Here is a 12,838-nt window from a genome sequence, read left to right on the forward strand (position 1 = left end):
TTTAAAATAGTAAAGCAACATTGTTATTAATTAGCTATCCGGTTCCGGGAATAATTAAGAATCCTAGGTCTTTTAAATAATGAGGTGTAAGATAAGAGATAATCAATATAGAGCTAGCGATGTAATTAATTTAGATAAGGATAACTACTTTGCAACATACAGATTGAATTAAATTTAGCATTAACGTACCCTGTAAACATTTTTAGGATCATTGGTACATTTATTTCAAATACATTTTCTAGGTTAGTCAGTGTAAGCTATGTTAGCTAGGTAGAGCTTTTGTTCAAACTTGTCTGGGTAGGTACCAGCCACTTAATATTTAACCGCAAAACAGGTACACTTTATATTATTGTGTTCTGGTTTCAAAGATGCGTGATGTACGATCATAGTTCTCGAGGTTGGTGGAGCATTGATGATGCAAGGGTTGCTTAAAATTTCTTACAGTGCCTATGTCTAGTACCTGTGCTGACCGATTATCAGGAGGCCAATTTTGCAAGTCTGCCTACTTTTTTGATTTAAGAAACATACTAAAATCACACATTAGTTTTTAATTCATCAAACATCAATTTTCTCTTCTACAAAAATAAATATGAACATGTGTTATTAAAACTCCCTGAAGTATGATCAAAGTAATTGGGAAAACTCCATCAAAATTCATAAAATATAAACAATATAATGACTTTTTGCTCTTAACATATTTTATAAATTAAAGTCTATTACCTCAAAATGTTATTTAATAAGAATTTGAAGTATATCTCAAGGTTTAACTTTAAATATACTTGCGTAAAGTTAAGAGGCTAGCGTATTGTGAAGAGTAGTATGACAGTTGTCGGGCTTCGTGGCGATGTCTGCCCTAAGCACCGATAGCAGATACTTTAAATTGATTTTGTCATTCAAGATGTCAATCTCAGTTCTCATCCCAAATATTTATTTTTTTAGGAAAATTTAATTCAATGCGACTGTCGAGGTCGAAAACTTATCGCTTTGCATAAAAAATTATCCGGAGTGGTGTAATTAGTAGATCATAGAGTTATGATACATGAAATGGATTATTTATTACTTGTTTGAAGAATATGAGTAGTTCCACATTAAGAATATATTTTATATAGGAAACTATAAATCAATTGTACATAATTTTTTCACGATAATTTATAACCTTCATTAATTATAGTATGTATATATCTTATTCTATAGCTGACGCCAACCATTCCTATATTAGAACTCACTGTCTTCAGCTGCTCTGTCTATGATTAATTAACTAGTTATTAATATAATATGGTGTAATACTTACTAATATTATAAATGCGAAAGTGTGTTTGTTTTACGCTTTCTCATGTTTTAGCATATATGTTTTTGGGGGTACAGAAAAGGACATAATATACCTAATACAAGCGCCCACGTAGTGCGCGGGCGAAGCCGCGGACGAAAATTAGTTTTAATGATAGCTAAGCAGTTAAAAAAATATTTTAAAAATATGTAGAAACAGAATAAAAAAGTAAAAATGATATTGATGCTAATGCTTCAACTAGCACAAACAGTGTGAGTACCATCTTAGTCTGTCTCTATGTAAACTTTTTCTATAGTTTGCGTCGTATTGCCAATACTTTTATTCCAACTTATCTAAGAAATACCTTTTGACGTTTCATACTGTTCATGCCGCAATCACTTTATATAAACGTACAAAAACCTTTTATGTAAAAAGGTAAAATCGACCAAAAATATTTGTATTGCATTGGAATATGTAACGTAATCACTGCATTAGTTAAATATTTTTAAACCAAAACAAACAGTTTGACCACATTGGTTTTCTTATGTTACTTGAATGTTTTATCGTCAGGTACCTGCCTTGTAGTGTTGATCGCTCGATTCAAAGAATTCTCGGTAATAATGTAAATATACACGGGCGAGGCCGCGTGCATAAGCTTTCATTAAATGAAACATGAATAATATACGTCTATATGTTTATATATTTCCTGCTTTGTAAATTTAAGAATCCAAACACGGTCACGTCGCTTTCTTTAAACAATCAATAGTATTGGCGTTTTTGTTAGTTGAAACTTATTTGTTGTACTGTAGAATGTACTGCCATTAGTGACCAATATCTTCATGTAACCCTTTGAGCCTTTCTATCTGTGAATGAATATACTAAAATTTGATTTCGTTAATGTTAAATTTTTCACTTTCTAAAAAGCTTTATTATTAAAAAAAAACCTCAATATAATATAAACAAAGTTCTTCATAATATTATTACAAAGAACTATTTTTTTAACGCGAGACAATCATAACAGTACGATTCTTTGGAACGCCTCTCATCCGAGAAATTTGTCTATTGTTTCTATAGAGAGTGCAGCGTGAATGGTAGAGGGTCGCTCAAAGACTGCTTTGTTGGCAAAATGAAAAAGCGATGATTGAAAATGTCATTTTCTCACAGAAACTGATGAGATTTCTCATGCACTTTAGTTGTTGAATATTTTTTTTTTTATCAGACAAGCTAATGTGCTATCTGAAGGTATGATCTATGATCATAATTAGTTCATTATTTGATACCGGTAAGATAACGTCTCAGTGTTCCTTAATTATTACGTTACAAACAAAATTAATCAAATATTAATTAACTTTCTTTGCATATTGTAAGGCAAATAAGTAGCGTATATAGTGCAAATGAATAAATTAATTATACTACCACAAAATATATAAACATTAGTTATCCGTCCGACATAGGCTCAATTTTGCAGTGGTTTTTTTTTATAATAAAATATTTGTGAATATTATATAACAATTATTATCAAATAAGCTATTTATCAATGCATCAGTTACGTATTATAATATGTATGATCTGATTTTCTTACAATTGTATGCCCGGACATTAAAGACTGCTCAGGCCAGCAGACATCGACGACTATATTTGATTTGCAATCACAGGATGAGTACAGAGAAATAAAAAACGTTAACATTTAATTGTCATTGACGTTAATCGTTCGGTCGACATCTTAAATACTTTTTGAATGGTATGAAATACAATAGAATAAACTTTATTGTGCACCACAAAATTGCAGGCACAAGGGACATAACATCTTAGTTCCCAAGGTTGGTAGCGCATTGGCGATTCACATTGGAAAATATTATTTTTATATTGTTACTAGTAGTGTTACATAGATATTTCAATGTTATATAATAAAATCATGACAACAATTGTACTAAGCAATGTTTTTGATTTCCTTTCACTATACCAAATCCATTGCATATGTAATTAATTAAGACAATTATAAAAACGTTCAAAACTATTGTCTTGTTTGTGTTGTTTGACGAGCTGGTTGGCGTGGTTGGTTTTCACGCCGAAGGTTTTGGGTTCGATTCCCACCCAGGACAGACATTTGTGTGCATGAACATGTCTGTTTGTCCTGAGTCCTGAGTATGTATTTACAAAAAAAAAGTAGTATATGTAGTATATCAGTTGTCTGGTTTCCATAGCACAAGCTTTGTACAAGCTTAATTTGGGATCAGATGGCCGTGTGTGAAAAATGTCCCAGGATATTATTATTATTATTATTGTCTTTTGAAGTATGGACTACAATAGAATATATGAAATATATATTTATTGTCATAATAAAATATTCTAGATAAAATTAAAAATACGTAATTATTTATTCGCAATTGAAAACATATAACATTTAATTATTAGTTTTTCTTTTACATTAAGTTAATTTATTATGAATTTCCAACCATCATAGAAGTCAATAGAGTTTTTAAATATATGTTGGCCAGTCCTTGGTTTTACAATATAATCTAATGTTTTAGTGAAAATCAATAGATCACGCCCGTGGATAAGTACTTTAATATCGGACCCTCGTCAAACCTTAATATTGGTTTCGATATCACACCTACCCTTTATGTCTCTGGTAGACCACTAAAGGCGAAAACGTGCAAGCAATTCTTATATTTATTACTCCATATTACAATCTATTTTCCCTTAAACAAGGTATGTGTGACGCAATTTCACAGTGGTGCGTTGGATCGTCGTATGATTAGCGATTATCGCTCTTATTGTTGTCGTTTTAAGATTATGTTTGGTTATAAATATTGAGAAATAGAGAAGTATAGGATGCGGGAACGATTTAACACGTGATTAGTTTGACTTCATTAGTCAAGAGAACTGTTAATGACCGATATGATAAACAAACAATGATAATGTTATCTGGTTTTGGTTTAAGATGAACCCCTAATGGAGTTGTTTACATATATTTAAAGAGAATTAATTTGAAGTAACGATTTAAATTTATTGATCAAGTTAATTTCTGCCATATAAAAAATAAAATAAAAAAGACTAAGAAAAACTTTAGAAAATCTTGGTTTGAATTGTTTTTTCCGGTGATATTATTATAAAATACAATAAAAAATTTAATGTAAATGTTGATGATAAAACATTAAGACTGTCTTTATTAATAAAAAAAATCGGTCATTTTTTTATTAATGAAAAAAAGCCTTAAATTACGCAGATGTAAAGGGTAGTTTTATTAATACTACCTTCATTAATTTTCATATAGAATATCATAATTCGTTGTGACACCTTTTTAAATATTTTGTAAACAATTATCCGATATGATTCTCGCACCACCACTCTATTACTTTGATGGTACAGAAACTTTCTGCAATGTTGGGAACATAATAAAATTACAAATACTAACAATATAAGTAATTTACCGTAAATATTTTGAATAAACGAAAAAGCCGCTTATGTGTCCATGTATCTACATTTTTTTTTATATTATAGGTAGGCGGACGAGCAAATAGGTCACCTGACCGTTAGTGGTCACCAACGCTCATAGACATTGGCAATGTAAGAAATGTTAACCATCGCTTACATCGCCAATGCGCCACCAGCCTTGGGAACTAAGATGTTATGTATCTTGTACCTGTAATTACACTGCCTCACTCACCCTTCAAACCAGAACACAACAATACAAAGTATTTCTGTTTTGCGGTAGAATATCTGATGAGTGGGTGGTACCTACTCGGACGACCTAGCACAAAACCCTACCACCAGAAAACATATACATATATTTTTTTTTTTTTTTATAGTAAAGGAAGGCGGACGAGCATATGGGCCACCTGATGGTAAGTGGTCACCAACGCTCTTAGACATTGGCATTGTAAGAAATGTCAACCATCGCTTACATATCCAATGCGCCACCAACCTTGGGAACTAAGATTTTATGTCCCTTGTGCCTGTAATTACACTGGCTCACTCACCCTTCAAACCGGAACACAACAATATCAAGTATTGCTGTTTTGCGGTAGAATATCTGATGAGTGGGTGGTACCTACCCAGACGAGCTTGCACAAAGCCCTACCACCAGTTATATACTTACGACACCACACCACATATACATATATACTTATATACTCGCAAAAGTTTAGACTACTAGTTGTAGTTGGTACTATTATTATATATTCATGATTGAAAAAGTCAATCTAAAAATAAACAGGAACAGCAAAAGATATTTTTAAAATATGTAACCATTTTTCCGTAATATATACCAATCATTTAAAAAACATAAAAATAAACCTTTTTAGCCAGCTATTATTGATCCGAAACAATGTGACTGACTTTTCAGCAGAAATGACTTGCGTAGGTAGATTTTTTACGTAAATTGTCTATGTTTTGTTACGTAAAATAATAAATAACGCAACGTCACCATCAATCAATCGAGTCTTTACTTAATTTGGGAACAGCTTTAATTTTATTATGGTGGTTGATCGATCGTGGCTAGAAAAGCTGCAAACATTCTTGTGGACAAAAAAAGTTCTGAAGATTTCGTTAAGTGAATAATGCATTGCTTGTCATAGGCAAATTTTATATTAAAAATAATATACTGTAACAGCCTATGAATGTTCCACTGCTGGGCCTTGTTGAGAAGAAGGTATGGAGCTTATTCCCCCACGCTGCTCCAATGCGGGTTGGTGGAATACACATGTGTGTGAGAATTTCAGTGAAATTAGACACATGCAGATTTCCTCACGATGTTTTCCTTCACCGTATAGCACGAGATGAATTATAATCACAAATTAAGCACATGAAAATTCATTGGTGCTTGCCCGGGTTTGAACCCACGATCATCGGTTAAGATTCCCGCGTTCTTACCACTGGGCCATCTCGGCTCAAAAATAATATATGTTATGTAAATCAATTTTATTAGATGATGTTATGTTAGGGAAGGAAAATATGAGTTATGATATTATTGAAGAAAGGATGTTACATAATATATTAACTTATTTCTTTTGAAAAATATTGTGATATACTCGTAATAAAAAATAATAACTACATTTTTCGGATGTGAAAGTTGTGAGAAATTTCTTCTTTGAAAACTTGTTTCGTTAGAGTGATTTCCGTTTTAATGTATGAATGCATATCCTTAAACGTTTTTTTAAATCTTGTATGTCTTAAGAACAAGTCGTCGATGACGAGACGGCGACGAAGTCTAATGGAACTACTGCATGGAAGACATTAAAGTGCACTAGTGTGTGCTCTCTATTCTTTCAATCAAATAGCCCGATATTATAGCAATCCAATAAGAGCGGATGGAAGTCAGGAGCAAGAGGTTGAGGTCTTGCTAGCTTGCAGAGGCTTATATTATATTTAAAAGTATGAAACGAAACGGTTTTTTAATGTAGGCAGATTATATTACATCATAATTTTATTTTGAGACGTTTGACTTTATCTTTTTAAATGAACTCTAAGGATTATTTATTTATAACCTTAAAATATAGCCTAACATTATGATTTAACATATTTATTATTATTCCTCTCACACTATAAAAATTTAATTTAATTTAAATCGCAATAGGATATTTTATATAAATCAATATTTTACGGAAACAGTTGTCTTCTATATCAGTATGGCTGCTGTAGTGTAATATGGTACTGCTGACAGAAAACAAGATTTAAATCAGAATGTGTTTATTTGTGTTGTGAAATTAATGCGCATTTGATAAAATGTTAAAAATCTTATTTACATCAACGATGTCTTATTGGCTAATTTCGACCAGGGGTATTCATAAAGGAGACTAGCCATCTCCTCATTATACATTTATTATAGAATAAAGTGTGGGATCACAAGTATAGTGTCTATTTCCTCACTCTAATAATCTGATAGGACGGCAAATCTGAAACGCCTGAAACTGCGCCTAATAGACCGAAAGGTTTCGGTCTATTAGGCGCAGTTTCAGGCGAGCTTAAGAGAGCATCGGTGCAGGACCAACAGCAATGTACTTTTTGTACGCAAATGTAAACTCTACCAAATTAGAAACTGCGGGTTGTAACTAAGTATATTTTGACATATAAACTAAAAAACATTTTATTGGCTCGACAAGCTACCTAGGTGTTGGTAAAACGTATCCGGGACATCGTGTTAATTATCTTTTAAATATTTAGTTGTAAATACGTAAATAGTGCGTATGATTATGTCTTAAACATGATTTTTATTTTTTTCAGCGCAAGTTACTTAGTTTGAAGTTGAAGTAATACGTAGCAAAATGGATGGAATGGATCTAGCCAGTTATTTTTCGCACAACAAGATTTTTCGCACACCAAGTACTAAACATTAGCGTCACGGTAGCAGGTGGAAGCGATCCCCTTGCGTTCCTCATTAAAACGGAAGGGTACCGCTGGTTTTTTAGTGGGTATTCCGATGTTCGGGGCGCATTCAACGCACTGGACACCTACGTGCCCCACATACCTCCCACCGTTCCCGTGGGGGTAACACGTAATGCGTTTTTCCAGCGTGAAAAAAGTAATAAACATTGGAGAACATTATACATATATTTACTTTAAAACTTGAGGTTTCTTTAAACATCAATCGTGTAGTAAAGTAATTAAAAATGGCTACCCAATTTTATTCCGCTCTCTTCAAACTTTCCGTTGTAAAACTTAAGACCTAAATTGGTTTTTCGTCCGGAAAAAGATTAATGAAATAACTACTTTCGAAATGAATGGAGGTTTTTGAACGTTTCGCAATAGAACTCGAAAAGAGTTTCAACTTGTCGATACTTAAAAGATATTTTGTATACAGGAGTTACCTGTGTATTTAGGTTTGTTAAAAATACTCTCGATATTAATGTTTTTATATATACACACGAGAAAGAATATGAAAAAAAAGGATTTTATTAAAGTATATAATTTGTTAAAGATATGTTGATAATAATTTGCTTTAAAATCTGATCTGTTTATTAAGGAGCAATTCTACCACCACCAGGGGTCCCATTTGCTCGTCCGCCTATAACATTAAAAAAAAAAAAAAAAAAAATATATATATAACTTATATGGTTTATTTTCATGGTAAATTATTCTGAAATTTAAGATGTATGTTCTGAATTTAATAAGTATGACAGTTCCGTGATAAAATTAACGGTGTAAGTACGATAAAATTATTATTATCATTTATTAGTAACGAATAAGCCGAGATGGCCCAGTGGTAAGAACGCGTGACTCTTAACCGATGATCGTGGGTTTAAACCCGGGCAAGCACCACGAAATTTTCATGTGCTTAATTTGTGATTATAATTCATCTCTTGCTTTACGGTGAAGCAAAACATCGTGAGGAAACCTGCATGTGTCTAATTTCATTGAAATTCTGCCACATGTGTATTCCACCAACCCGCATTGGAGCAGCGTGGTGGAATAAGCTCCAAACCTTAACCTTCTCCTCAAATAAAGGGAGAGGAGGCCTTTAGCCCAGCAGTAGGACATTCACAGGCTGTTACGGTACCGTCTCTTTCTCTTTCTCTCAAACATTCAGAAGCTTATTTTTACAACCACAAAACACCAATTATCAATTTCAACCAACAATTCTTCACAAATATATTTACTGGATAGCAGTTACTCAAAATTTTTACTTTATGATAAAACATTAATTTCCCCAATTATATGCACAGAAATTAGCGTTAATTCAAATCGAGTTGTATGAATAAATCTGAAAGTTTTCAAACTCGCCGCGTTAACGAATGGAAAGTTTTGACTGAAATGAGTTTCGAGTTTTAAATTTAATTGTGTTTTATCAGTTAATTGAAAATATGCAAGAAATAATAATATTTTTACAACTACTACTACTTTCTATTCCCAGCTTAATTATGCCGAATTCACATTAAAAGTTCAATAAAAAGTAAAGTTATATTACATACTTTGTGGCTTGTGAAATCTTTTTTTTAAGCGAAATAGGTATTAAATTTTTTTTGTTTTAGGGCTCAATTCTCATTATCGATATTATATAATATATCGATACTATACAAATATTATCAGTGCAAAGATATTATTATATAACAAATTTAAAATATTTTAAAAAAAAATTCCTAAAGTATAATTCAAATATACTTCTTATTTTTTTTTTTCAGTTCACATAACAAATGTGTTAAGAGCTCGATTTTCATTTGAGTCGTATAACTTCTCAAAATGTTTACTTTATTTTATTTTCATAACTTAATATTTTCATAGGCTGTGAAATTTTTATTGTAAAAATATTTTAGATTTTGTACATTTTTTATTCTAAACTTTTACGTAAGTTACTGAGTACGTGCCGCTGTAGCGAGTTTAAAACAGATTATATTGGCTTTGTTGATTTTATGGACACGTTTGTAGGTATATAATATAATTTATAAATTCATAAAAAAAATCTAGATAAAAATTCCTATTATTTTTGTATAAAAATATATTTTTTTTACAATTGTGTTTTCACATGGACAACGGCTCGGTAAAATTTTACTCTATGTAAAAGCAATATTAAATATGAATTTTTACTTACTAAGCTGTATGTAGCTAGCAAGCCTCTTTAATTCCGTCATCCAACATGGTAAGACCCCGGAAACGTGGAGCGGGAGTGAGGTGGTACTGTTTTTCAAGAAAGGTGATAATGAAACCCTCTTGAAAAACTACAGGCCAATCTCCCTCCTGAGTCACGTGTATAAGCTGTTCTCAAGAGACGTCACGAACCGTCTCGCCAGACGACTTGACGAGTTCCAGCCCCCAGAGCAAGCCGGCTTTCGATCAGGCTACAACACCGTGGACCACATCCATACTGTTTGGCAGATTGCGCAGAAGACCGAAGAGTACAATCAGCCGCTGTGTATGGCATTTGTGGACTACGAGAAAGCCTTCGACTCCATCGAAACCTGGGCAGTGCTCGACTCATTGCAGAGATGTCATATCGACTGGGGATAAATCGAGGTACTGAGGTACAACGCCGCTACAATGACTGTCCACATCCAGGACTGTAAGACGAAGGTGATCCAACTGCGCATAGGGGTGAGACAGGGGGATGTAATATCCCCGAAACTGTTCACTACTGGATATATATTGAGGTATTGAGATGTCTGTACAACGCCGCTACAATGACTGTCCACATCCAGGACTGTAAGATGAAGGCGATCCAACTGCGCAGAGGGTTGAGACAGGGGGATGTAATATCCCCGAAACTGTTCACCAACGCGTTGGAAGACGTTTTCAAGACGCTGGATTGGACTATTTATGGAGTCAATGTAAACGGCGAGTACATCTCACACCTTCGATTTGCCGACGATATCGTCATCATAGCAGAGTCGCTGGAACAATTCACCGAAATGCTGCGTAGCCTAGGCGAGTCTTCCCGATGTGTCGGTCTCGGTATAAACTTGGACAAGACCAAAGTCATGTTCAATAGGCATGTCGTGCCGGGACCGATATACGTCGAGGGAAAACCTCTCGAAGTTGTTAGTAAATATACCTACCTAGGACAGATAATACAAGTCGGTAGGAACAACTTCGAGAAGGAAGCCGATCGAAGAATTCGCTTGGGATGGGCAGCATTTGGCAACCTTCGTCAAGTCCTCAAGTCGTCTATACCGCAATGTTTGGAGACGAAATTCTTCAACCAATGCGTCTTACCTGCCATGAGATACGGTGCCGAAACTTGGACACTAACTGCGGGATTAGTCCACAAATTCAAAGTCGCACAGCGTACTATGGAGCGAGCTATGCTTGGAGTATCTTTGAAGGATAAGATCAGAAATGAGATTATCCGGAAAAGAACCGGAGTCATCGACATAGCTTGCAAAATTAGCAGGCTGAAGTGGCAGTGGGCTGGTCACGTATGTCGTAGGACCGATAGCCGTTGGAGCAGACGAGTCCTAGAGTGGAGACCGCGAATCGGCAAGCGCAGCGTAGGGCACCCTCCAGCCAGGTGGACCGACGACCTTAAGAAGATGGCGGGCACCATCTGGATGCGGAAGGCGGAGGACAGGGAGCTTTGGCGCACCTTGGGAGAGGCCTATGTTCAGCAGTGGACAACGATTGGCTGTTGATTGAAGCTGTATTTACTGTAATGTACTGTTAACCGTAAAATATTACCAATAGCAATCTGCGTGTCTGATGACTCGTTCAATAATTGGAGCGTCTTCGATCTAAACTATACTATAGTATACCAGTTCATATAATTTCTTTCCTAAAAAATAATTCTACTTTCCCCATAAAATTTCAGAATTTCTTTCTTTCAGCACACAAATCTATTATTTAGTTGCTCTTAATATGAACGAGTTTCCTCTAACAAGTGCTTAATAATTACCTCAATAAATGACCATTGGTACTAAAAAAACGGATTATTATCATATTTATTATCTTATCATATTATTTAAACAGCAGTACTTGGTATTGGGGTGTTCTCGTTTGAGGGTAAGTGAGCTAGTGTAATTACAGGCACAAAGGACATAACATCTTAATTCCCAAGGTTGGTGGTATTACAATGCCAATGTCTATAGGTGTTGGTAACCACTTACCATCAGGAGGCTCGTCTCGTCATAAAAAAAAACTTGACCTGAACGAGTACAGACATGACTTTATGGATGTAGGATAAACGGGAAGGGGACGCACGAGATAAAAGAAAAAGTTTGTGCTTAGTTATTGGCATTACTAATATCAGACTTAGAAAAGTTTTTAAATTACAAATTCGTAGTAATCGTAAAAACAAAAATTTTACGAAATTTAAGTTTTTCCTAATTATAGAAAATTAACAGGCGGTCTCTGTATTTCTTCTAAAAATACACATATAATTACAAAAATAAAACGTAAATGTTAATTTTACGGATTTATTTTACATTACAGATTTGATTCTCAAATTAAAACTTGTATCTTCTATTTTGCATTGAACAAAAATGTTCGAACATATAACGTTTGAATTTGTTTCAAAAATATGCTGGTCTAATCGAGCCATAAAACAAACAAAAACTTGTATCGCTGCCATTATATTATGAAAAACAAACCACGAGGAATGTATAGTGGGGTAATTTTAACTATACGTTATTTAATAACATACTTTTTATTGATAGAAAGTAACAGTAGTAGTTGTAAAAATATTATAATTTCTTGCATATTTCCAATACGTGTCTTTAAAATATTTATATTTTTCTTATTATAAAAAATAATAATAGCGGTGAGTGGGCATGACATCATAAGAGTTATGCCGTTTGCCATCACCGCATACGAGTTGGTCTTCCTATGAAGGCGCGTCAATTATAGATGTTTGATCAAAAGTTTGCCGTGGAGTACCGGCTTAGAATAGTACTCCCCCAATCTCATCCCGTGGGTGTCGTAAGAGGCGACTGAGGGACGGGGAAGAGGGGGGATGGGCAGCAGCGTCCCCTCTCCCATAAACATCTTACCCCCCTACTGCGCTCGCTAACACGCCTGCCCAGCGCGGCGAGTATGGGCAAACCCCTCCCTTAATGGCAGATGCGCCCAAAAAAAAGGCCCCCAGTTACCGGCAAGCCCGCTAGGCCCGATCAAAGTAGCGGTAGCTGTCGCGGTATCGGCAGGGCA

Source organism: Nymphalis io, chromosome 14 (genome assembly GCF_905147045.1).
Source record: "Nymphalis io chromosome 14, ilAglIoxx1.1, whole genome shotgun sequence".
In the NCBI taxonomy this organism is placed as follows: Eukaryota; Metazoa; Arthropoda; class Insecta; order Lepidoptera; family Nymphalidae; genus Nymphalis; species Nymphalis io.